This window comes from Carcharhinus amblyrhynchos, chromosome 10 (genome assembly GCF_965287045.1).
Source record: "Carcharhinus amblyrhynchos chromosome 10, sCarAmb.v2.hapA, whole genome shotgun sequence".
NCBI lineage: Eukaryota > Metazoa > Chordata > Chondrichthyes > Carcharhiniformes > Carcharhinidae > Carcharhinus > Carcharhinus amblyrhynchos.
In genome coordinates this window covers 76,248,673-76,276,562 of record NC_137333.1, presented here as the reverse complement: position 1 = coordinate 76,276,562, position 27,890 = coordinate 76,248,673, and the positions used below count along the sequence as shown (strand labels likewise).

Sequence of the window (27,890 nt, the reverse complement as noted above, 5' to 3'; positions counted from 1 at the left end):
GTGTGCGAGAGAGAGAGAGAGAGAGAGAGGTGGGCGGGGGGGGTGGAGTTTAGAATATTTATCACAACAAATTCCTTTCTCCCAACACTAAGAAAATGGCAAATGTAGATATACAGAGGTGGATAAAGTAAGAAAATTTAAATAGTGATTCATTAGCAGCCCTGGCACGGAACAGGTGAAACCTGTAGCTAGGGAGACACAGCAGAAACTACCCAGTAAAAGAAATGAACTGATAAAATAAGAACTCCAGTACTGAAAGCTGGAGGTGGAAAGGGAAGCTTGGGTGTCTAATCAGCCATTTTCCTTCCCCATTAACTGCTGAACTTGCATGCTAGCTTTTTGTCATTTATGCACAAGGACCCTCAAATTCCTCTGCGCTGCAGCTTTCTGAAATCTTTCTCCATTTATATAATATTCAGGTCCTTTATTCTTCCTACCAAACTGCATGGCTTCATTTTTTCCTACGTTGTACCCCATCTGCCAAGGTTTTGCCCACTCACCTAACCTGTCTATATCTCTGTAAACTGTGTCACCCTCACTACTTGCCTTCCCACCTATTTTTGTGTCATCCACAAACTTTCACTTCTCTTGTTCAAGTCATGAATGCATACTGCAAATAATTGTGACCCCCCCATCATTGACCCCTGTAGCATTTTATTAGTTACAGGGTGCCATCCTGAAAGTACCCTTCCTATTCCAACTCTTTGTTTCTATTAGTTAGCCAATCTAATACCCACACTAACAAACTAGCCCCAATACCATGGCCTTTCATGTGGTACCTTACCGAATGCACTTCAATAAATTTAAGGTAATCAGGCAGATTCAACATAGCTTTACAAAACCGTTTATCCAATTTATTGGAGTTTTTTGAAGAAGTAATATGCTGTGCATAAAGGAGAACTGGATGTATTGTCCTTACATTTCATAAGATGCCACATCAAATGCTATTGCAGAATATAGAAGTTCATGGTGTAGGTGTAACATTTGGTATGGATAGAAGATTGGCTACCTAAAAGGAAACATTAGGCATAAATGGGTCATCTTCTGGTTGGCAAGATGTAACAAGTGGTGTGCCACAGGAATCAGTGCTGAGGCCTTAACTCTTTACAATTTATATAAATGATTTGGATAAATAGACCAAAGCTATGGCTGCTAAATTTGCTGATGACACAGATAGGTAAGAAAATAAATTCTGGACACTACAAAAGGATACAGATAAGTGAAGTGAGTGGGTAAAGAGTTGGCAAATGGAGCATCATGTGGACATATGTGAAATTGTCCCTTTTGTCAGAAAGAATAAAACACAGCTTACTATCTAAATGGTCAGAGATTGCAGAGCTCTTGGATGCAAAGCTCATGTACCAGGATCTGGGTGTCCTGCTACATGATTCACAAAAGATTAGTAGGCAGGAACAATAAGTAATGAGCAAACTTAATAGAGTACCATTTATTATGGGAGGGGTCAAGTATAAAAGTGGGGAGGTTATGCTTCAATTCTGCAGGGCAATTGTGAGGCCACATCTGGAGTTCAGTGTATTGGTCTCCTCAATTAAGGAAGGATGTAAATGTATTGTTGGAAGCAGTTCAGAGAAAATTTACTAGACTAATATCAGGAATGGTTGTTTTATGTGCATAGGCTGGAAAGGCTATGCTTGTATCCGCTGGGAAAAATAAGGGGCTACCCATTTAAGGCAGAGATGAGGGAGAAAAAATTCTCTGCGGGTTGAGAGCCTTTGGAATTATCTTCCTCAAAGGCGGTGGAAGCAGAGTCTTTGAATACTTTTGAGGCAAAACTAGATTGTTTTTTTTCGCTGCTTAAAAAAGGTAGTAGGGATAACCCTGAAAATTATAGACCGGTGAGTTTGACATCGGTGGTAGGGAAATTAATGGAAAAAATACTTAGGGGTAGGATGTATGAGCATTTGGAGCGTTGCAATCTGATTAGGGATACGCAACATGGCTTTGTTAGAGGGAGGTCTTGCCTTACGAATCTGGTAGAATTCTTTGAGGAGGTGACAAAAACAGTTGACGATGGGAGAGCCGTTGATGTCATCTATATGGATTTCAGTAAGGCGTTTGACAAAGTCCCTCATGGTAGGCTGGTAGAAAAGGTTAAGGCGCATGGGATACGAGGTCAGGTAGCTAGGTGGATTGAGAACTGGCTGGGCAATAGGAGGCAGAGGGTAGTTGTGGAGGGGACCTTTTCAGGCTGGAGGCCAGTGACCAGTGGTGTGCCGCAGGGCTCAGTACTGGGACCTCTCCTCTTTGTAGTATACATAAACGACTTGGAAGAGAGCGTAAGTGGTGTGATCAGCAAGTTTGCAGATGACACCAAGATGGCGGGGTTGGCGGATACTGAAGTGGAATGTCAGGTGATACAACAGGATATAGATAGGTTGGTACATTGGGCAGATAGGTGGCAGATGGAATTTAATCCTGACAAATGCGAGGTGATGCATTTTGGAAGGAATAATGCAGAGAGGAGCTATGTGATAAAAGGTAGACCGATTAGGAGTATAGAAATACAGAGGGACCCGGGAGTGCAGGTTCACAGGTCTATGAAGGTTGCGACACAAGTGGAGAAGGTTGTTAGGAAGGCTTATGGAATGCTAGCCTTTATAGGAAGGGGTATAGAGTATAAAAGCTGCAGTCTAATGCTTCAGTTGTACAGAACGTTGGTTAGACCGCATTTGGAGTACTGCGTCCAGTTCTGGTCACCTTACTACCGGAAGGACGTGGAGTCTCTGGAGAGGGTGCAGAGGAGGTTTACCAGGATGTTGCCTGGCATGGAGGGACTGGGTAACGAGGAAAGGTTGGAGAAACTGGGACTTTTCTCCTTGGAAAGACGGAGATTGAGGGGGGACATGATAGAGGTATATAAGATACTGAAGGGAATAGATAGAGTCGACAGTGAGAGACTGCTCCCTAGACTGGGTACAAGTACGAGAGGTCATGATTTAAGGGTGACGGGGGAGAGGTATAATTTGGATGAGAGAGGAAGGTTCTTTACGCAGAGGGTCGTGGGGGTATGGAACGCGCTACCGAGTAGGGTGGTGGAGGCGGGAACGTTAGACTCGTTTAAGGTTCAATTAGACAGACACATGAGCGAAAGGAGGATGGAGGGTTATAGTAGGGGCTATTAAATAAGGTCAGATCCTCGGGAGACACTGGAAATGCAGACTTGTAAGTTAACGTTTTTTGTCTTTTATTCCGCAGGTGGAGGTCCACCTCGTTGTCAAACGAGGGGCATGCACACGGCGGGTCGTGCGTGGGCTGCTCTTGGAGGTTCCGGGAGTGGCCTAGTACTTCATGTCGGTGTGTGTGCTTGATCCTGGACCGGTAGATGGGCGCCGCAACAGCTCGGTGACTAGCGCTGCTAGCTGTGCAGATACATGGATTTGGGCCTGTGTCTGTGGGAGTTTGCGCATTCTCCCTGTGGTTGCGTGGGTTTCCTCCAGGCGCTCCGGTTTCCTCCCACACCCCAAAGATGTGCTCTTAGGCTGATTGGTTTACCAAATTGACACTATTCTCCCCTGAATCTGGCTAAGTTAGGAGTTCCATTCGTAGACACGCAGGGTAGAATAGGTGTAGGGTGATGCGGCGGCGCGGGCTCGTTGGGCCGAAGGGCCTGTTTTCCGTGCTGGGTTGTTCTTTGTTCTTTTGTTTCTTGATCAGCAAGGCAAAAGGTTATTGAGGTAGGCAAGAATGTGGAATTGTTATTAAAATCATACCAGCCATGGTTGTTTTGAATGGCAGAACTGGCTTGAAGGGCTGAGTGGCCTACTGTTGCTACTAATAAAGCTTGGCAAAAAGCCAAGGCATTGATTATTGGAATGGGAGGAGGACACATGTCTGTCCATCTCCATTGGGTCCACCCATAATGGTGGGAATTTGTCTCGAGCTATCAGTAGTAGGGTTCCATTTCCTCCTTGGAAACAATTTGGCTGACAGTAAAGTATCAGCTAGTGAAAGAAGATGCCAATAAGAACTAGTAGGAATTTGCAGGAATGTAGGGAGCTGCTGAACGTTCAAAGTTCCTAAAGGGTGAGATAGAACTGATAACAATTGAGATAGCTGTTTGCATTTAACAAGGGTGAAGTAGAGTTAAAAGAGATCCTGGAAGATCCAGTAGAATTTAAAACAGACCCCAAAAGAATGGCCTAGAAATTAGGTTGGCAGATACCGTCTTTCCAAAACTAAAAACAGGGACCAGAAAAGTCCCAGAGCAGGTAAGGAGATGGAGGCCTTCCACTTAATTGAAGAGCCTGAGGAAAAGAAAGTTGTCAAAATGGAAAAGGTAAAGACTGAAAAATTACTTCTTGAAGCATTTCATCCATAGTAATTAGGGACAAAGAGAGTTCCCAAATAGACAAGCAATAGGGAGTCTGTGGCTCATCCAGTGGAAGAGCCACAAAAAAGTACAACTGGAACTAACTATTTCCTTGAGAGCTGAAGTTTTCCAAAGAGCATGGAACAATTTTGGGGAATGCCTATTCCTAAGCCAAAGGAAGAAACTAATGAGCCAAGGGTCAGTTTAGCCAACAGCTTTATGGATTTAAATTGAGACAAGGGAAGTTCCCAAACAGACTAAGGAAGACTGAAGATGATGCTTCATTTAGCTAAAGAACCACGGAGTACAGCTAGCAGACCTCCACATGAGGGCAGTGGTGTTCCAGAACATGGAACAACTTGGGGGTGGGGGGAGACATGATGTGGATGTGCCGGTGTTGGACTGGGGTAAACACAGTAAAAAGTCTGACAACACCAGGTTTTAGTCCAACCGGTTTATTTGATAGTAAACTCACAAGCTTTCGAGGAGACTCCCTCTTCGTCAGGTGAATGGAGAGTTCTGGCCTCGGACAGAGCATATAAAGCACAGACAGTTTAGAGATTACTGATTAGAATGCAAATCTTTACACCTAACCTGCCGTTCAAGTCCTAAAGTGGCCGACAATGTGTGTGGAAGGAGCACTGATCACAGGTTAAAGAGATGTGTATTGTCTCCAGACAGCACAGTGAGTGAGGTTTTGCAAACCCAGGCAAGCCACGGGGGTTACAGATAGTGCAACATGAACCCAAGATCCCTGTTGAGACTGTCCTCATGTGTGTGGAACTTGGCTATCAGTCTCTGCTCAGCAACTCTGCGCTGTCGTGAAGGCCACCTTGGAGAATGCTTACCCGAAGGTCAGAGGCTGAATGCCCGTGACCACTGAAGAGTTTGCCAACAGGAAGGGAACAGTCTTGCCTGGTGATTGTCGAGCGATGTTCATTCATCCGTTGTCGTAGCGTCTGCATGGTCTCCCCAATGTACCATGCTTCGCGACATCCTTTCTTGCAACGTATCAGGTAGACAATGTTGGCCGAGTTGCAAGAGTATTTACCGTGTGGATGGTATTCTCATGTGTGATGATGGTATCCATGTCGATGATCCGGCATGTCTTGCAGAGGTTGCTGTGGCAAGGTTGTGTGGTGTTGTGGTCACTGTTCTCCTGAAGACTGGGTAGTTTGCTGTGAACAATGGTCTGTTTGAGGTTGTGTGGTTGTCTGAAGGCAAGAAGTGGGGGTGTGGGGATGGCCCTGGCGAGATGCTCGTCTTCATCAATGATATGTTGAAGACTCTGGAGAAGATGTCGTAGCTTCTCCGCTCCGGGGAAGTACTGGACGACAAAGGGTACTCTGTCCACTGTGTCCCGTGTTTGTCTTCTGAGGAGATCAGTGCGGTTTTTCGCTGTGGCGCATCGGAACTGTCGATCTATGAGTCGAGTGCCATATCCCGTTCTTATGAGGGCATCTTTCAGCGTCTGGAGGTGTCTGTCACGATCCTCCTCATCTGAGCAAATCCTGTGTATACGGAGGGCTTGTCCATAGGGAATGGCTTCTTTAACATGTTTAGGGTGGAAGCTGGAGAAGTGGAGCATTGTGAGATTGTCTGTGGGCTTGCGGTACAGTGAGGTGCTGAGGTGACTGTCCCTAATGGAGATGCGTGTGTCCAAGAATGCAACTGATTCTGGGGAATAGTCCATGGTGAGTCTGATGGTGGGGTGGAATTTGTTGATATCATCATATAGTTGTTTCAGTGATTGTTCACCATGAGGCCAAAGGAAGAAAACGTCATCGATGTATCTAGTGTATAGCATCGGTTGAAGATTCTGTGCAGTGAAGAAGTCTTGTTCGAACCTGTGCATGAAGATGTTGGCATATTGAGGTGCAAATTTGGTCCCCATGGCTGTTCCGTGTGTCTGGATGAAAAACTGGTTGTTGAAGGTGAAGACATTGTGGTCCAGAATAAAGCGGATGAGTTGTAAAATTGCATGTGGAAACTGGCAGTTGTCAGCATTGAGTACTGAGGCAGTCGCAGCAATGCCATCGTTGTGGGGGATGTTGGTGTAGAGCGCCGAGACATCCATTGTGACAAGGAGTGTCCCTGGTTCAACTGCTCCATGTGTGCTGAGTTTCTGTAGGAAGTCTGTAGTGTCGCGACAAAAGCTGGGGGTTCTTTGTACAATGGGTTTCACGATGCCCTCAACGTAGCCGGAGAGGTTCTCACACAGAGTTCCATTGCCCGATACGATGGGACAGCCAGGTGCGTTTGTCTTGTGTATCTTTGGGAGGCAGTAGAGAACTCCAATGCGGGGAGTACGTGGAATGAGAGCACGGAGGGTGCTCTGAAGGTCCGGATCAAAGGTCTTGATCAGATTGTTGAGTTGACGAGTGTGTTCTTTGGTCGGATCTGTGGGTAACTGTCTGTAATGTTCCTCATTGTTTAGTTGTCGGTACACTTCTTTACAGTAATCCATTCTGTTCAGTATGACAATGGCCCCTCCTTTGTCTGCTGGTTTGATGACAATGTTGCGGTTGGTCTTGAGAGCGTGGATGGGCGTTGCGTTGTGCTTGGGTGATGTTCGAGGCTGTCTTGTGAATGCAGCTGATGAATCTGGTGTTAACGCACCTCCTGATGGTTTGTGCATACAAGTCCAGTCGAGGTCAGCGGCCTTCCGGAGGAGTCCAATTGGATTCCTGCCTCTTAGGTTGTTGCACTGTGGATCTCTCTGTCGGCTGTTCTAGTTCATCGGCTGTCTCATTGTGTTCGTTGCTGGCCTCTTGGGGTTTATGGAAAAACTCCCGGTTAGGTGTAAACATTCGCATTCTAATCAGTAATCTCTAAACTGTCTGTGCTTTATATGCTCTGTCCGAGGCCAGAACTCTCCATTCACCTGACGAAGAGGGAGTCCCCTCGAAAGCTTGTGAGTTTACTATCAAATAAATCGGTTGGACTAAAACCTGGTGTTGTCAGACTTTTTACTGTGGGGGGAGAAGCAGAGAGGAAGAATGGAACAGTAAGGGAGACATAGGTGAAGGCCTCCAGCCCCCACTATCTGATTTACAACCAGAAATTCGGGCAGGTTTGAACCCCATATTTGTCCACCTTAATGCAGATTCATAAAACAACCCAACAGGGCTGCCCACTGCATTTAAAACAATCTGTAAAGGCAAACTAGGCTGCACAATTGTAGCTCTACTTAAAATGGATGTGGGAGACCCCCATAAGGCATTCCTATCGTCCAGATACAGAAAAGCTGACACAGGTTCACAGGAAGACCAAATACATGTTGTAACACCAACCACTAGAGCCAGCAACAGTAACTGGAACATCCCATTTAAAGCCAGAATCCCTGATGGAGGTCAAAATCACATTACAGCTCCCCCAACCTCTGAAATAGTGATTCTTGGAACATCTTCCCTCAAAAGTCAGTGAAGCAGGGTCTTTGAATTCTTTCAAAGCAGAGATAGATAGATTCTTGATAAAGAGGGTAAAAGATAACTGAGATTAGGCAGGAGATTACAGTTGGATCAACCAAGATCTTACTGAATGATGGAGCAGACACAGAGTTTGTATGTCTCTTCTGGCAAACAGCTTGAAAACAGCATCAGGTCTGAGCAACTGAATTTGCAGGTGATAAAGTGTGGACAGGGAGGAGTTAAGCTTGACAAGAGCAGCTCAACCCAAATTCAAAAAACATAGCATTTAGAGTGAGATACACAGAATATCCCTGCAGATAACCCAGAACAGCTTGACTGTCATTAACAAGCAGGATGCTAACCGCCATGCATGGCTTTAAGACCCTTCGGACAATACTTAACTAGGATTTGAACTGGCATGGAGTTCTGAAATCAATCTTTGCTTATACCTGACCCCCAAAAGAAACATTCAGAACTCTAATCCCTGAATAACCTTTCCCCAATAAAGACAGATTTTATACATCCCAGTTCACCTGAACATTTCCCACATTGGAGGAAAGGACAAAGTTATTGCTGACGCCTTATCCAGAATTTAAACTTCAGAAAAGCAGCAGAGTGCTGACACTGCTCTGATAGCTAGGTGTTTGGCTTTTCTGTATGAGTGAGAGAATGACTGCGTAACTGTACTTCTTTTGCAAGTCATTAAAAAAAAAAATTACAACTTTTTTTCCTCAGAGTGTGGAAGGATTGTTGGGTCCCTGGGACATGAAAATAAATCCAGAACTTTATTCTTATTGCCATTTCTTTTTAAATGGACTTTCTGCTGAACCAAAAACAAATGGCTGCTCCAAGTCAGCACAGAGCTGGCCTTTTGCCTGGGTACTATCCCCACCCCTGGCATTTCAAGAGCAAAATCATTATTTTCTCAGCTGATAGTATGTCACTTCTGATTGTGCAGACCCCTTAAAACCATGAAAACAGGTGACTCGCACATCAAAACTCATTATGCTTGCAGGGCTGTTAACAGACTCATATCACACCTGGGATGGTCCAGGCACATTTCAAAAAGCAACCAAACAGATTTGCATCTGATGAGCTCACCTTGTTAGCAGAGTCAATGGGTCTACATAGACCATAAATCAAAGCCAGTTCCAGATACTGGATAAACATCTCTTTTAAAGTCGTTGTGAAGATCACATGACTTGAATGACCATTTTGAGATCTACATATGCTTGAGAATTGAGAAATCCTCAGTCTGCTGTTTTATCAACTAGAAATAATTTTTTATCCCCCTTTGAGGGGGAAAGAGCGCGAGACAAGGGCGCACGAGAAATAACTAATCTTTTGAGTTCATCATAATGTGAGTTTGTTGCAGATTATTCACAAATTTTATTGCACAAACTGAGAGATTGGGAAAACAGGCAACCACATTCTAAAAAAAATTAAAATTATTTAAATGGTTAAAAAAAAGCAGCATGTTGCTGTGCAAGGGACCTGGCTGTCCTCATGCATGAATCACAAGAAGTTGGTTTGCAAGTGCAGCAGGTAATTAAGAAGGCATATGGAATTTGTCCTTCATTGCTAGAGGGCTGGAGTTTAAAAACAGGGAGGTTATGTTGCAGCTGTATAGGGTGTTGGTGAGGCCACACCTGGAGTACTGTGTACAGTCCAGCTCTCCTCACTTGAGAGGGGATATATTGGCACTGGAGCGGGTGCAGAGAAAATTCACCAGGTTGATTCTGGAGTTGAGTGGGTTGGCTTATGAGAGACACTGAGTAGGTGGGAACTATACTCAGTGGAATTCGGAAAACGAGGGGAGCTCTTATAGAAACATAAGATTATGAAGGGAATAGATAAGATAGAAGGAAGGAAGTTGATTGTTTCCACTGGCAGGTGAAACTAGAACTAGGGGGCATGGCCTCAAAATAATGGGGAGCAGATTTAGGGCTGAGTTGAGGAGGAACTTCTTCACCAAAGGGTGGTGAATCTGTGGAATTCCCTGCCCAGTGAAGTAATTGAGGCCATCTCATTGAATATTTTTAAGACAAGGATAGATAAATTTTTGAATAGTAAAGGAATTACAGGTTATGGTGAGCAGGTAGGTAAGTGGAATGACTCTGCCAAATGATCAGCCATGATCTTACTGAATGGTGGAGCAGGCTCGAAGGGCTAGATGGCTTACTCCTGCTCCAAGTTCTTGTGTTCTTAAAAGAGCTTTGGATGGTGAGTACAAAATCAGTGCAGTTTGCCTATCTCTCTCGTCTCTGTAACACAAGCCCAGGTTTGAACCAATTAACTAAGCTATCTGGAAAGCCCCACCATTTTTCAACATTAACCTTCACTTTCAATTGAAAGTAAGCACACCATGAATTTCCATGGTGTTTCCCATCATCATGCCCAATGCCAGTTTGTCTTAAATCTGAACTTCAAACTAAATTTTGGATTTTGCAAAATGGGCACAAAGGCTAGAATGGATGGTTGCTCAAGGGTCACATGACTTGTTTTGCAGGTTAGAGCCACTCCCTGTCTCAAGAGAGAACAAAGGAATATTCCGGATTGGCGCAAATCAATGCCCTTCCTGGAAACTAATCAAAAAAGAGTACTATTTGATTGAATGGATCATGCAAAAACAATGTCTGTCTCTGACCCTCAGAGATGTTAACTCACAACAGAATGTGTAATTAACATGAATACTACTGCCTTATCTGGGAAGGACTTTGAAATTGTAAAAGGTCACAGTAAAACAGCCATGTTTTTGTTTGCTTTTTAAAGTCAGCTAGGAGCTATGTGCAGGCAGTTCCACCAAAAGGCATTAAACCATCAGTTCAGCCAGTTTGTAAATCAGACTTGGAACAAACTGCAACACAACAGTGGTCAGCACTGCTGCCTCACAGCATCAGGGATCCAATTTCAATTCCCAGCTTGGGTCACTGTCTGTGTGGAGTTTGCATGTTCTCTCCATTTCTGTGTGGGTTTCCTCCGTGTGCTCCAGTTTCCTCCCAGTCCAAAGATGTGCGAGTTAGGTGGATTGGTCATGGCAAATCGCCCCTTAGTGTCAGGGAGATTTGCAGGGTAAATACATAGAGTTACAGGGATAGGGCCTAGGTGGAATTGTTGTTGGTGCAGGCTTGATGGGTCGAATGGCCTCCTTCTACACTGTAGGGATTCTATGAACCTGTCCCAGCTTCAAATCATCTCAGAACCAACCTTTGAGCTAATCAACTACAAGGAGTTAGAAGGTTAAATGGATTGGCTTTGCTAATTTGCCCCATAGTGTCCCATGATGTGTAGGTTAGGGGGATTAGTGGGTTAAATAAGTGAGGTTATGGAGATGGGGCCTGTGTCGAGAGCTCTGATGGAGAGTCAGTGCAGACTTGATGGGCTGAATGGTCTCCTTCTGCACTGTAGGGATTCAATGAGGAAGCCTCCCAAAAAGATATGAACCCTTTGTTTTACAAGATTGTCACTTCAATTTTAAGTAATCAAAACCATGCAAGAAACCCGGCCTGCCCAACCTATAATCTATAAAAGTATCTTCACGTGTGTGTGTGTGTGTGTGTGTGTGTGTGTGTGCGCGCGCGCGCGCGCGCGCACGCACGCGCATGTGCAGGAGAGAGAGAGTCTGTGACAGGGTGTTAATTTGATTAAGTGAGAGAATGAATAACCTTCTTTATTTAAAACACACAAAAACCCACTGCTGGGATTTTTTAACATCCAAGGTTAAGAAAAGACACACCTCCTTCATACAAAATATACCAATCACAGGGATTAAGAGAACATATGTATTCTATTCACGTCTGAAATCATTAACAGATCAGGGCTTTTATTTTTAAGAAAGGCTTAGAGGTAACCTGATAGAGGTCTTTAAAATGACGAATGGGTTGCACAGGACAGGCATAGGGAGAACGTTCCATTTGTGGAAGAATCTAAAGCAAGGGGTCATAAATACAAGACAATTCCTAATAAATTCAATAAGGAAAAAAGAAAAAAATCATTAATTAGAGATTCATGAGAATGTGACCACATTGACCACCCTTCAATGTGAGGGGTGAGGGGTTAGGGAATGAAACTTGTGTAGAATACAAAAACCAGCACTGATTAGTTGGGCTGAATAGCTTGCTTCTATGCTCTTTGCTTGATGTAGTTCTATAAATTCTTTTGCAAGGTCTTCTATAAACTCCGTAGAATCCCTACAGTGCAGGAGGCTGCTATTTGGCCCATTGAATCTGTAGCAACCACAATCCCACCCAGGCCCTATTCTCGCAAACCCATGCATTTACTCTGCTAATCTCTCTGACACGGAGGTCAATTTAATATGGCTAATCAGCTTAACCCATATATCTTTGGGCGATGGGAAAAAACTTGAGCACCCAGACAAAACTTGGGGAGAATGTGCAAACTCCACATAGACAATGACCTGAGACCAGAATTGAACCCGGGACCCTGGTGCTGTGAGGCAGCAGTGTTAACCACTGTGCCCTTTGTCCAACATAGAGTAGTAGTGAGTAGTTCCTCCAAAAGGAATCTAGACACTGGCTCCTAGAAGAGTATTCTCAAAAGTATGGGCAGTGAGAAGAATGGAATGAAATGAGGCTTAGAGACAAAAAAAACTGTAGACATGATTGGCTAAAGGACCTGTTTCGTTTCTGTATTTAAGCTGTTTTCAGGTTCAAGTTGCAAATTCTACAAAACAATATCTATTGAAGGGACGATAATCTCAAGCCTCAAATAGGCAAATTGCTCTGTCTTTGGCCAAGACAGTAAGATGTTAACAACACCAGGTCAAAGTCCAACAAGATTTTGGAATGTCGCTCCTTCTTCAGGTGAGTGAGGAGTTGTGTTCACAAACAGGGCATATATAGACACAAACTCAATTTATAAGATAATGGTTAGAATGCGAATCTTTACAGGTAATCAAGTCTTAAAGGTACAGACAATGAGTGGAGAGGGGGTTAAACACAGGTTAACGAGGTGCGTATTCTCTCCAGCCAGGACAGTTAGTGAGATTTTGCAAACCTAGGCAAGTCGTGGGGGTTACAGATTATAAAGCACATTATAAAGATTATAAAGACACCAGATTATAAAGCACAAATACAGCTGCCTAGAACACTTTCTTTCCAAGACCAGACTAATGGGAAGCTAAACTGTGGTATCCATTCAAGATCATTTAAAATTGTCAACTTGACTGCATTTCAATCACCTGCATAATTTTTTTTTGGTGAAAGCCATAAACTGAGAGGAATTAAATATATCCATTGAATTGGGCAATTGAAAGCTTTGTTCCCAAGCCAAAGTAATTAACTGGGTCATCTTGAGAGTTCAGAACTTCTTGGAGAATTATTTTTAATGTGTTCCCAAACTAAGACAAATCTCTTCTGCAGAAGTTTCATTGTTTCCCCAAATCTGTTTTTTTTTAAGTTAAATCATTTTGACATTTTGTTTTAATAGACCTAACCTGGACTCAGTAATTTTATCTTTTCTTCAATAAAAATTTGCAAACCACAAAACAGACAATCGACAGGTGACATGGTGTACATAATTGTACTTTTGAATTAAAATTTATCACAAGACAAGAACTAAAACAAAATCTGACACAAAGTGCAAAACATGTCCAAAAAACTAACAACTTTACAATATCTGTTAGACTACAACTGGAGTTAAGTTTAGGTTATGGGGAAAAAAGCAGGATTAGGCTATTGAGTTGGATGATCAGCAATGATATTAATGAATGGCGGAGCAGGCTCGAAAGGCCAAATGACCTCCTGCTATCTTCTATGTTTCTATGTTAATGTCTGAGAGTTTTAAATAATTGTGGACGACATGGGAAAAAATCTGAAGTCTGCATAAATCTTACAGAATCTATTAAGGGAGGGGAATTTCCTTGCTGAAAACGTCTTCTTGCCCTGCTGCTGTACCATCACTTTTGGTATTCCTCCAATCATCTATTTTTGGTCCCCTCCTACTTTTCATCTACATGCTGACACCACCCAAAAGGCACCACGTCAGTTTTCACATGTACACTGTCAACACACAGCCCTATATCACCACCACCTCACCGTCGATAATTTGTTGCTAAATTATCAGACTGCTTATCTGACACCCAGCACTGAGTGAGCAAAATTTCCTCCAATTAAATGGTGGGAAGGTTGTTGGCATTGTTTTCACTGCCTATTCCAAACTTCATTTCCTAGCTATTGATTCCATCCCTTTCCCTGGCAACAGTCTGAGATTAAGGCAGTCTGCTCTCAATCTCAGTGTCACATTCGATCCCAAGATGAGATTCTGACCTCAGATTCATGCCATCACCAAGGCAGCCTATGTCCATCTGTGCAATATCACTTGACTTTGACAGTCTCACCTTATCTGCTGCCAAAATCCTCAATCATGCCTTCATTATCTCTGGACTCACCTATTCCAATGTTCTTATTCTGGTTTCCCACATTTTATCCTCTGTACATTTGAGATCATCCAAAACTTTGCTGCCCTGTCTTAACACGCAACAAGTACTGTTCCTGACCACCTGTGCTTGCTGACTTACATGGCTTGTGATTAAACAATATGTTGATTTTAAAATTCTCATCCTTGCTTTCAAGTCCCTCCATGGCCTTGCTCCTCTCTATCTCTGTAATCTCTTCTAGCCCTGCCAACCTTTGAGATATCTGCATTTCTCAAATCCTGGTTTTTGTGCATCCCCAATTTAATTGCTCTACCATTGGTAGCCTTGGGAGCTTGGCTCCCTAGATCTGGAATACCCTCCCCACCTCTTTGCCTTGCTTTTCTTCTTTAAAACATTCCTTAAAATCCACCTCTTTGGTCAAGCTTTAGAGTCGCCTGACCTAACAGCTGATTTTGTAGTCTCGTGTCATGCTTTGTTTTGTACCTTGGAATATGTAATTATATTAAAAGGAGCTGCATCAATACAAGTTGTTGCTGTTTTTGAAAGATAAGTATCCTCTACCCAAAAACACAATTGTACATCTGATCTGAATTATTGTGTACCAAATAAATAATTCCAATCATGGTTTGCAGTTTCATACCTTATAATTCCATGCTTCCAAATGCTGGAAACAAATAAACTTGAAACTCTTATTTATGTGATGCATTATGTTGTGCCTTTTGTCCTTATTGTGTGTGCTATAAATGTAGCTGTTTTCTGTGGCTTTACACCATAAGGCAGGAAACAGTAGCCATTTAGAAACCTGATTAACAATAGAAACAGGAAGTTAGTGCTCTCGATTCAACAAAACAGATTTTTCCACACATAGCTCTGGGAGTCCCATCTGTCTTACAAATCCACATAAACAAAATTAAACTTAATCGTCTGCTTTTTATAAATCGGCTAAATCACCTTTAGCTGAAATTGCTTTTATTCAAGGAATTAATGCCACTGAGACGTCCCTGGCTACATTCTACTTCCATTAGTCTTAGAAGGTACAACTCTGGTGTAGGGTTGCCAACTCTGGTTGGATATATCCTTGGAGATTTCATCATGTGATGTCCCTCCTCCAACCACCTCTGAAGTCAAACAGCTTTTTCTTCCATCATCCATACTTTTATAATAGCGAAAAGGAAAATGTGTAAATAACATGGTGGATTGTTTCATGCAGTGCTCACAGTAATGTCCAGGAGATTAATTTAAAGTGAACAGCAGCAAATGTTGATTTTAGAAATAAAGTTACTTTTTAAATGCAGCATTATATTTGTTCAGCAGCTCAACACTGTATACAACACTAATCAGTCAAGTCTTAAGCTAGACAAAAAACCTAAATTCAGTCACTAATTCTTTCAGATTGATCTAAAAAAAGTGAACAATAATTGCAGCCACCATTTAAGGCCTGAGTGGTTAACACAATACAATGCATATTTTATATAATTACATTATAAAATGTATTGAAATATCAAAGTGATATTGCAGCATATTCACCTAATTTTAGTTTAAGAATTGTAGGAATAAGATTTGTGGGATGGTCTTCCACTGCTTTACAAAGCAGAAATAGGAATAAATCTCCAATTGTAATTTCAAAATCACCACAAAAGTAATAAATTAGAAACCCAAATGTTCCTGTGAGTTAACAAGTGGAAAAAGGTACAAACAAGTTGAGAAATTTCACAACTGTGATGCTATATTTGCAACAGAACTCTGCTCTTTGCAGTCAACTGAAACAGCAAATTACATGGATTTGTTTATTTTGGAACAGGCTCATTGAAAATCTAACTGCACCCTCCTCAAAGTTACAGAAACAAGTAGTTTTGGTATATTACAAATAAAAACTTTCTGCCCGAGTATAATGGATGTAGGAAAATGCTTCATTATGGCAGATATACACAGTTATAGGATTCATTTAAACCACCACGTACAAAGGAATACCCCAATGTTCAACAGAAAAGTTTATTTCAGAGCTCTGCATTACATTCTGCCATCTGAGTGAGGTTGATTGAACTGTTACATGATATCAAGGATTCGTTCAGAATAATCATCTTTACTAAAAATGCATGAGGTCAGCACCTTCAATTCAAGTTCCAGCCAGAAAGTACTGTGCTGATTCTGCTTGGCCCCATTGCATGGTGGAACCAAAATTGACCAGAAGAGAACTCAACACATGAATACATACATATATGCTAGCTTTCTATCATGAATTAAAAGTTTTAATTGGTTAGAAAGTGCAAAGAGAAGAATTCCTGCTCTCTAAACATTTAAAATTTATTACATGGATTTAGACGGCTCAGTGAGTCCAATAGACATTCTTCAGCAAACAGAATTTAGTATTGCACTGTGCATGCTCTCCAGTGTCAAACCCTAGCAGTTGAGACTCCCTCCTCTGGTGAGACCAAGGCACCAGAATTAGTGCAGGTTTTCAAAAAAACTTAATACTGATACTCTTAGCCCAATTACTACACCATAAAATAATTTAAAATTTATCACAGAAATCAGAGAAACCCTACAGTGCAGGAGGCGGCCATTCAGCCCATTGAGTCTGCACCGACCACAATCCCACCCAGACCCCACCCCCATATCCTTACACAATTATCTGCTAATCCCTCAAACCTATGCATCTCAGGACTCAAAGGGGCAATTTTTTAGCATGACCAATCAACCTAACCCACACATCTTTGGACTGTGGGAGGAAACCAGAGCACCCAGAGGAAACCCACGCAGAAACAAGAATGTGCTAACTCCACACAGACAGTGACCCAAGCCGGGAATCGAACCCAGGTCCCTGGAGCTTGAAGCAGCAGTGCTAACCACTGTGCTTCTGTGCCGCCCTTCAGTGCTATTAACGGGAGGCTCAAATTGAGTTTTCATACTTTCTTTCACAGATGATGCTGTTTATCATAGGTCATAGGTTGTAAATCAGCCAATTCAGTTAAAAATAGAGTTACAAGTCTATCTGCTGCTGTTAGGATATGTGCCTTGTGGAAAATTGGAAGCGGCTGGTCAAAGAAATTACTATTTTTGCACACTGAAAGGTCCATGGTTTAGTAATTCTTTCGTCTTGTGACAGTAAGTTTGGCTGTCTGTTTGAAGCTTTCATATGTTAACAGCGTGAACAATTTAGAATTCCAGTGCTAGAAAAGTATTGGTCATAGATGGTTACAGCATGGAAACAGGCCGTTCGGCCTAACTTGTCCATGCTGCCCTCTTTTTGTAACCCCTAAGCTAGTCCCAATTGCCCATGTTTGGCCCATATCTCTCTATACCCCTCTTACCCTTGTAACTGTCTAAATGTTTTTTAAAATGCAAAATTATACCCACCTCTACTACTGCCTCTGGCACCTTGTTCCAAACACTCACTACCCTCTGAGTGAAAAAAATTGCCCTCTGCACACTTTTGTATCTCTCTCCTCTCACGTTAAACCTATGCCCTCTTGTTTTAGACTCCCCTAACTTTGGGAAAAAATACTGACTACGTGGCTGATCTATGCCCCTCATTATTTTATAGTCCTCTATAAGATCACTCCAAAGCCTAAGTTGATAAAGAAGGGTAGGAGAAACTATGAGGCTGGGCTAGCGCTTAATATAAAAAAGGATAGTAAGGGTTTTTATAAATATATAAAAAGGAAGAGGCTGGCTAGGGTGAACGTTGGACCCTTAGAGGATGAGAGGGGGGACTTAGTGGTAGGGGATGGGGAAATGGCTGAGGTCTTCAATACCTTTTTTGTTTCGGTCTTCATGGAGGAGGACGTGAATAATTTGCCAGGTGTTAGCGATGGAAAGGTGGTAGGACTGGAGGGTCTCAATGACATTATTGTTACTAGAGAGGCAGTGCTCGACAGACTGGAGGGGCTGATTGTGGACAAGTCCCCAGGACCGGATGGAATGCATCTGAGGGTTCTGAAAGTAATGGCGGAGGTGATAGTGGATGCCTTGGTGGTTATTTTCCAGACATCGCTGGATTCCGGGGAAGTGCCGGAAGATTGGAAAACGGCTAATGTTACGCCGTTGTTTAAGAAGGGTGCCAGGCAAAAGGCGGGGAATTATAGGTCGGTTAGTTTAATGTCTGTTGTAGGTAAAATGTTAGAATCCGTCATCAAGGAGGAAATAGCGAGGCATCTTGAGGGGAATTGCTTGATAGAGCAGACGCAGCACGGTTTCGTTAAGGGGAAGTCATGTCTGACAAATTTATTGGAGTTCTATGAGGATGTGTCTAGGGCGGTGGATAGAGGAGAGCCGGTGGATATGGTCTTTCTTGATTTTCAGAAGGTGTTTGACAAGGTACCTCACAAGAGGTTACTGCAGAAGGTAAGGGGGCATGGAGTTGTGGGTAGGGTGTTAGCGTGGATAGAGGATTGGTTGTCAAATAGGAAACAGAGTGTGGGGGTTAATGGGTGCTATTCGGATTGGCAGTTGGTGACTAGTGGAGTGCCCCAGGGGTCAGTGCTGGGGCCTCAGCTATTTACCATTTATATAGATGATCTGGAGGAAGGAACCGAGTGCATGGCGTCGAAATTTGCTGATGATACCAAGACTGGTGGAACGGCAAATAGCGCGGAGGGTGTGGAGAGTCTGCAGAAGGATCTAGATAGGCTGGGCGAATGGGCCAGGAACTGGCAAATGGAATTTAATGTTGGCAAGTGCAAGGTGGTCCACTTTGGTAGGAATAATGGTAGGAAGGATTATTACTTACGTGGAGAAAAACTGCAGCAGGCAACGGTGCAGAGGGACCTCGGGGTCCTTGTGCATGAGTCGCAAAAACCCAGCCTGCAGGTGCAGCAGGTGGTCAGGAAGGCAAATGGGATGCTGGCCTTCATAGCGAGGGGGATTGAATATAAAAGTAGGGAGGTCTTGCTGCGGCTGTATAGGGCATTGGTGAGGCTGCAGCTGGAGTACTGTGTGCAGTTTTGGGCGCCGCACTTACGCAAGGATATTTTGGCCTTGGGGGGAGTGCAGAGGAGGTTTACTAGGCTGATACTGGAGTTGAGGGGGTTGAGCTATGAGGAGAGGCTGAATAAACTAGGCTTGTACTCGTTAGAGTTTAGAAGAATGAGGGGAGATCTCATTGAGATGTATAAGATGATGAATGGGATGGATAGGATAGAGGTGGAGAGACTCTTCCCGCTCAGAAAGGACAGTAGGACTAGGGGGCACAGCCTCAAGATAAAGGGGGGGTGGTTTAGAACGGAGTTGAGGAGGAACTTCTTCACTCAAAGGGTGGTGAATCTCTGGAATTCTCTGCCCGTTGAAGTGGTGGAGGCTGCCTCGCTAAATATTTTTAAGACGCGGGTTGATGGGTTTTTGATAAGCGAGGGGATTAAGGGTTATGGGGAGAGGGTGGGAATGTGGAACTGAGCCACGACAGATGAGCCATGATCTTACTGAATGGCGGGGCAGGCTCAAAGGGCTAGATGGCCTACTCCTATTTCTTATGTTCTTATGTTCTCCTATGCTCCAGAAAAAAAAATGTCCCAGTCTACACAGCCTCTCCTTATAACTCAAACCATCAGTGCTGGTGGCATCCCAGTAAATCTTTTCTGCACTCTTTCTACTTTAATAATATCCTTTCTATAATAGGGTGATTAGAACTGTACACTGTATTCTAAGTGTGGCCTTACCAACGTCTTGCACATTTTCAACAAGACATTCCTAACTTCTGTATTCAACGTTCTGACCAATGAAATCATGCACGCCGAATGCCTTCCTCACCACTCTGTTCACCTGTGACTCCACTTTCAAGGAGCCATGAACCTGTACCCTGTTGTTCTATAACTCTCCCCGATGTCCAAACATTAACTGAATAAGTCCTGCTCTGGTTCGATCTTCCAAAATGCATCACCCCGCATTTATCTAAATTAAATTGCCATTCATAAGCTCACCAGCCCAATTGATCAAGTTGCCGTTGCAATACTAGATAACCTTCTTCACTGTCCACTACGCAAGCAATCTTGGTGTCATCTGCAAATTTACTAATCACGCCTAAATTTTCATCCAAATCATTAATATAAATAACAAATAACAGTGGATCCAGCACCGATCCATGGGGCACACCATTGGTCACAGGTCTCCAGTTTGAAAAGCAACCCTCTGCAACCACCCGGTCTTCTGTCATCACGCCAATTTTGTATCCATTTGGCTACCTCACCCTGGATCCTGAGAGATTTTACCTTTTGCAACAACCTATCCACATAGACAACATCAACTGCACGGCCCTCATCCACCTTCTTAGCTACCCCTTCAAAAAAAACTCAATCAAATTTGAGACATGATTTTCCACTCACAAAGCCATGCCGACTGTCCCTAATCAGTCCTTGCCTTTCTAAATGCCTGTAGAACCTGTCTCTCAAAATACCTTCTAATATCTTACCCACGACAAATGTGAGGCTCACTAGCCTGTAGTTCCCAGGCTTTTCTCTGCAGCCCCTTTTAAACAAAGACACAACATTTGCCACCCCCCAATCTTCAGGCACCTCACCTGTGACTACTGATGATTCAAATATCTCTGCTAGGGAACCCCCAATTTCCTCCTGAGGCTCTCAGTGCCCTGCGATACACTTCATCAGGTCTGGGGATTTATCTACCTTGATGCGCTTTAAGACTTCCAGCACCTCCTTCTCTGTAATATGTACACTCCTCAAGACATCACTATTTATTCCCCCAAGTTCTCTAACATCCATGCTTTTCTCAACAGTGAATCCTGATGAGAAATATTAATTTAAGATCTCACTGGTCTCTTGTGGATCCGCACACAGATGACGTTGTTGATCCTTCAAAGGCCCTAAAGGTCTGAACCATACTGGGACCAGAGTCCTGGTGAATCGTCTAAACAGGACTGTACATAGGGCTTTAAACTAACTGGGGGGGGAGGGTGCGAGGGTAGGTGAAATTACAGGGTCTAAAGTAAAGGAGTGGGTACAGGTACGGGAAGAGGCCAAGGATGTCCCAATAATAAAGGGAGTAGGGTGCGTGAGTAAGGTTGGTAGCATTCCTGCAAATAGGGTACAGGTGAAGGCTGGGATGAAGGCACTTTATCTGAATGCACGAAGCATTCGGAATAAAGTGAATGAGCTGGTGGCGCAGGTCAGCACAAATAGATATGATCTGGTGGCCATTACAGAGACGTGGTTGCAAGGTGACAGGGACTGGGAGCTGAATGTCCAGGGGTATCAAGTGTTTAGGAAGGATAGACGGGAGGAAAAATGGCGGGGGGGGGGGGGGGGGGGGGGGGGGCGCGTAGCTCTGCTGATTAAGGATAGCATCAGGGTGGTAGTAAGGGAAGATATAGGAGCCAAAAAACAGAATGTGGAATCGTTGTGGGTGGAGACTAGGAACAGCAAGGGGAGGAAGACGCTGGTGGGTGTCGTCTATAGGCCCCCAAAATAATGATCTGGAGGTGGGGCGGGCTATTAACGCGCAAATAAATGCAGCGTGCAGGAATGGAACAGCGATAATTATGGGGGATTTCAATCTACATATTGATTGGTCGACCCATGTTGAACGTGGTGGGCTTGAGGAACAGTTCTTGGAATGTTGCCGGGATAGTTTCCTTGAACAGTGTGTGTTGGAGCCGACAAGGGAGCGAGCTATCTTGGATCTGGTGTTATCTAATGAGGCAGATAGAATTAGGGACCTTGTGGTAAAGGATCCTCTTGGGAAGAGTGATCATTGATGCAGATGGAGGAGGAGAAAGTGGGTTCCCGGTCCTTTGTTTGAACAGAGGCGAGTACGATAGGATGAGGGAGGAATTGGCGAATGTTGATTGGGGGAGCACATTGGAAGGTAGGTCTGCTGAGGAGCAGTGGAGGATCTTTAAGGAGATCTTTCTTGGTGCTCAGCAGAACTTTATTCCAATGGTTAAAAAGGATCGTAGGAGGAGAGATAATCAGCCGTGGATAACAAAGGAGGTAAAGGAGATTATTAAATTAAAAGCTGATGCGTTTAGAATGGCTAAGAGTAGTGGGCGAGAAAAGGATTGGGAGAGGTTTAAATATCAACAAAGAATGACGAAGAAGTTGATAAAGAAAGGAAGGATAAACTATGAAGCTGGGCTAGCACTAAATATAAAAAAGGATAGTAAGAGTTTTTATAAATATATAAAAAGGAAGAGGCTGGCTAGGGTGAACGTTGGACCCTTAGAGGATGAGAGGGGGGACTTACTGGTAGGGGATGGGGATATGGCTGAGGTCTTGAATAACTTTTTTGTTTCGGTCTTCACGGAGGAGGACGTGAATAATTTGCCGGGTGTTAGAGATGGAAAGGTGGTAGGACTGGAGGGTCTCAATGACATTACTGTTACTAGAGAGGCGGTGCTCGACAGACTGGAGGGGCTGATTGTGGACAAGTCCCCAGGACCGGATGGAATGCATCCGAGGGTTTTGAAAGAAATGGCGGAGGTGATAGTGGATGCCTTGGTGGTTATTTTCCAGACGTCGCTGGACTCCAGGGAAATGCCGGAAGATTGGAAAGCGGCTAATGTTACGTCGTTGTTTAAGAAGGGTGCCAGGCAAAAGGCAGGGAATTATAGGTCGGTTAGTTTAACGTCTGTTGTAGGTAAAATGTTAGAATCCGTCATCAAGGAGGAAATAGCAAGGCATCTTGAGGGGAATTGCTTGATAGAGCAGATGCAGCACGGTTTCATTAAAGGGAAGTCGTGTCTGACAAATTTACTGGAGTTCTATGAGGATGTGTCTAGGGCGGTGGATAGAGGAGAGCCGGTGGATGTGGTCTTTCTTGATTTTCAGAAGGTGTTTGACAAGGTACCTCACAAGAGGTTATTGCAGAAGGTCAGGGGACATGGAGTTGGGGGTAGGGTGTTAGCGTGGATAGAGGATTGGTTGTCAAATAGGAGGCAGAGAGTGGGGGTTAATGGGTGCTATTCGGATTGGCGGTTGGTGACTAGTGGAGTGCCCCATGGGTCGGTGCTGGGGCCTCAGCTATTTACCATTTATATAGATGATCTGGAGGAGGGAACCGAGTGTATGGTGTCGAAATTTGCTGATGACACCAAGATTGGTGGAACGGCAAATTGTGCGGAGGGTGTGGAGAGTCTACAGAAGGATCTAGATAGGCTGGGCGAATGGGCCAGGAAATGGCAAATGGAATTTAATGTTGGCAAGTGCGAGGTGGTCCACTTTGGTAGGAATAATGGTAGGAAGGATTATTACTTACGTGGAGAAAAACTGCAGCAGGCGACGGTGCAGAGGGACCTCGGGGTCCTTGTGCATGAGTCGCAAAAACCCAGTCTGCAAGTCCAGCAGGTGGTCAGGAAGGCTAATGGGATGCTGGCCTTCATCGCGAGGGGGATTGAATATAAAAGTAGGGAGGTCTTGCTGCGGCTGTATAAGGCATTGGTGAGGCCGCAGCTGGAGTACTGTGTGCAGTTTTGGGCGCCGTACTTACGCAAGGATATTTTGGCCTTGGAGGGAGTGCAGAGGAGGTTTACTAGGCTGATGCCGGAGTTGAGGGGGTTGAGCTATGAGGAGAGGCTGAATAAACTAGGCTTGTACTCGTTAGAGTTTAGAAGAATGAGGGGAGATCTCATTGAGCCGTACAAGGTGATGAATGGGATGGATAGGATAGAGGTGGACAGGCTCTTCCCGCTCAGAAAGGACAGTAGGACTAGAGGGCACAGCCTCAAGATAAGGGGGGGCGGTTTAGAACGGAGTTGAGGAGGAACTTCTTCACTCAAAGGGTGGAGAATCTCTGGAATTCTCTGTCCGTTGAAGTGGTGGAGGCTGCCTCGTTAAATATATTTAAGACGCGGGTAGATAGGTTTTTGGTAGGCAAGGGGATTAAGGGTTATGGGGAGAAGGCAGGAAAGTGGAACTGAGCCACTTTAGATCAGCCATGATCTTATTGAATGGCAGGGCAGGCTCGAAGGCCTACTCCTGCTCCGATTTCTTATGTTCTTATTCTTATGTTCTACTCTCTCCCTAGTTTGCCTTTTGCCCTTTATTTGTAGAAGCTTTTTGGATTCTCCTTTGCCTTATCTATCAAAACAACCTCGTGACCCTTTTCTCCCCTCCTGATTCCTCTCTTTACTCTTCAAGGGATTCACTTGATCCCAGCTGCCTATGCACGTCATGTGCTTCCTTCTTCTTGACCATGGCCTCAACATCCCGAACCGTCCAGGGTTATCTACTTCTACCAGCCTTGCCCTTCACTCTAAGAGGAACGTGCTTATACTGAACTCTGGTTAACACATTTTTGAAAGCCTCCCACTTACTGGATGTCTCTTTACTTTCCCACAGTCTCCCCTGATTAAATGTTGAAAGTTCCTGTCTGACATCATCAAAATTGACCTTGCTCCAATTTAGAATTTTAACTTTTGGGCCAGCCTTATCATTCTCTACAGCTATCTTAAAACAAATGGAATTATGGTCACTAATACTTCTGTCACCTGCCCTTCCTTATTTCCCAAGAGGAAATCAAGTTTTGCGCCCTCTCCAGTTGGGCCATCCATATACTGAATGAGAAATTCCACCCGAATGCACTCAAATTTCTCTCCATCCAAGCCTCTAATACTATGTTTGTTCCAGTCAATATTGGAAAAGTTAAAATCTTCCACCAATACCACCCTATTTTTCTTGGAGCTATCTGAAATCCCCTTACATATTTGCTCCTCAATTTCCCACTGACTATTTGGGGGCTTATAGTCCAAACCTATCAGTGATTTCCCACTTCTTATTTCTCAGTTCTACCCACATAGACTCAGTGGGCGAACCCTCAGCTATATCCCTGCTGTACTGTTGTGATGTTTTCCTTAATCAAAAGTGCAACTCTCCCTCCTCCCATACCTCCAATCTATCTTTTCCTCAGCATCTGTACCCTGGAACACTGAGCTGAGTCCTGTCCTTCCCTTAGCCATGTTTCAGTAATTGCTACAATATCCAAGTCTCATGTACTCATCCATGCCCTGAGTTCATCTGCCTTGCCTGTCAGGTCTCTTGCGTTGAAATAAATGCAGTTTAATCTGGACTTCCCTTGCTCTCTGTCTTCCTTCAGTCTGACCTGTCTAGTACTAGGATTACTGACTCTGCCTTTACTACTTAATGTGCTCTCTTTAACTTCTGTGCTGTCCTCAACCTTCTCTTTTGTCTCCCTTTTGCTTCGAGTATTGTTTGGCAAGTGCTACCTCCACATCGCAGTCTTCTACTTTTAATCCCACTTCCTAGACTACTTAATTTTTTTGTGCGCAAATATTTATTTTTTTAAATCATAAACTCAGCTTCTCCGCCATCTGAAGTAATGCAACCTATATTCAACAATGATGGAGATGAGTCTGACACAATGGCTATGTTTTAATCATCTCAGTATAAGAACTCTCTATCCCCCCTCCAAAGTCATGTTGCCTCCTGGAAAAGATGAATGATCAAATATAACACCATCTATTAAGGAAAATTATTTGGAAAATTCCTTTCCCACTACCACAAATGTCGAGAAGACTACATGGCCTGATTATGATACAGCACTGACCTTTTGTATGAAGCAATCTCCATTGGAATCAAAAATAGCCCATGTTCTAAGCCTTTTTATGAAATATTATTAATGATTCTGGGATCAATCTAAAATTCACGATTCTGGTTACTAGTTCAGCAAATAGAGGGTTTTTTTTCCCATTTGTCCCCTCAAACCCTCTCAGAATTGAACACATTTATTAAGTAATCATTAAATTTCTTCTGTTCCAATCTATATAGTTCCCATTCTTCAAATTTCCTATCATAACTGTTTATTCTTACCTTCAGTATTATTCTAATAGATCTATTTTGTAGTTTTTCTGCAGTTTCAACATCTCTTGGGTGCCCAAATTGGTAAATCTGACTTACATTCAACTTCCTCTCCTATTCAGTACTTAACAGAAAATCCAGCATCTCATTTGAATCTTTGCACCGTTTTCGGTGTATCTGGGGGGGGGTCACATGGTGTAAATGTGAGAGTAACTATATTTTCATGAGTTCTGGTCACTACCCTCCTGTACGCGTGTGAAACATGGACTGTATATCGAAGGCATGCAAGATAGCTCAGTCATTTCCACATGACTTGTCTTCGCAGAATATTACACATCCAATGGCAAGACAAAGCATCAGACACTGAAGTTCTCTCTAGAGCAAGTCTATCATCAGTCCACACACTGCTGACGAGAGTGCAGACCCGGTGGGCAGGTCATGTCATCCGGATGTCGGACGATTGCATACCCAAGCAGCTCCTTTTTGGGGAACTCTCTGCTGGAAGATGCTCGCATGGAGGCCAGAAGAAACATTTCAAAGACACACTCAAGGCCTCCCCGAAGTCGCCTGTCATAGACACGACCACCTGGGAAACGCTGGCACAAAACCGTCCTACCTGGCACTGCCTCATCCACAAAAGCTGTCAAGCTCACAAAGCAATGTGTATTGTTGAAGCACAACTTAAGCGCGAGCTGTGCAAGTCCAGAGCCACGAGCGCAACAAATACAGTGTCTAAACAAGTCTGTCCAATATGTGCCAGGACAATCCATGCCCAAATTGGCCTGATCAGTTATCTTCAGACACACCGCAACCAGCCTCAAAACGATTAATGGTGTCGAAGTCTTCATCAATGACGATGGACGAACAACAACATTATATTTTAACTTATCTTGTTGGCCATGGTTTGACTAATTTGCATTTAGGGTTGTTCATTAGGAATGTACAATTATTGCAAAATATGAATTAATTATTTAAATGTTTACCATTAGCTCTTTACCATTACTTTTAATCCAGTTTCCCGATCCACTTTAACAAATTTATCCCTCTAACCTACGTAATTTCCTTTGCTCAAATTTCAGGTCCTCGATTTGGAATTAACAAAATCACTCTCAGCACCAATATAACATTCGATCATATTATGATCATTCTTCCCCAGAGGTTTCCTTAATAAGAGGTCATTAATGTATCCTACTTCATTGCACAATATTAGATCTAAAATTATCTGTTATCTAGTTGCTTCCTTGACAGAGTAATCTAGAAAATTACCTTGAATACATTCCATAAATTTGTCCTCCACTTTATTAATGCATATTTGGTTTTCCTACCATATACGAAGATTAATGCCTTTTGTGATTACTGCTATATGTACTAATTTCCTAATTTGCATAACTATTATGCCCGACATAACTATTACTATTGAGGCTTAGACTTCTTCAACCCCTGGTTGAATCCTAGCTCTACCCAATAAATGCCATATTTGATTTTCTGAGTGCATTGGAGGCTGCCTCGCTAAATATTTTTAAGATGCGGGTTGATGGGTTTTTGATAGGAGAGGGGATTAAGGGTTATGGGGAGAGGGCGGGAAAGTGGAACTGAGCAGCGACAGATCAGCCATGATCTTATTGAATGGCGGGGCAGGCTCGAAGGGCTGGATGGCCTACTCCTGCTCCTATTTCTTATGTTCTTATGTTCTTACTACATTCACTGCATTCCCTTTGTCTCTATTACATTAATATTCTGGAAGAACTAAACTTACTGAAAGTATGATCTGTCCCTTACAGACCTAAGTTGACAATCACAAGGTTACCAATAACTTAAATATTCATTGATGCCAAAAACTTTTTAATACTCTTTAAATCTGCCCAGCCAGAAAGCTCATTGTGCTTTATCAGGTGCAAACAGAAAAGCTGCTGGTAGTTAAACCTCATCAGCCTGCTGTTGCTTCCTTTATAATGCAAGTCTTCAATGCCATAAGAACTTGGCACAGAGGT

At 43.4% G+C, this 27,890-nt stretch overlaps 1 protein-coding gene across 1 annotated transcript in view; it reads right to left on the bottom strand.

The window, feature by feature from the left end:
• Positions 1-27,890, bottom strand: part of pan3 (poly(A) specific ribonuclease subunit PAN3) — a 178,657-nt gene that overhangs the window by 75,270 nt on the left and 75,497 nt on the right. The window lies entirely within an intron of this gene.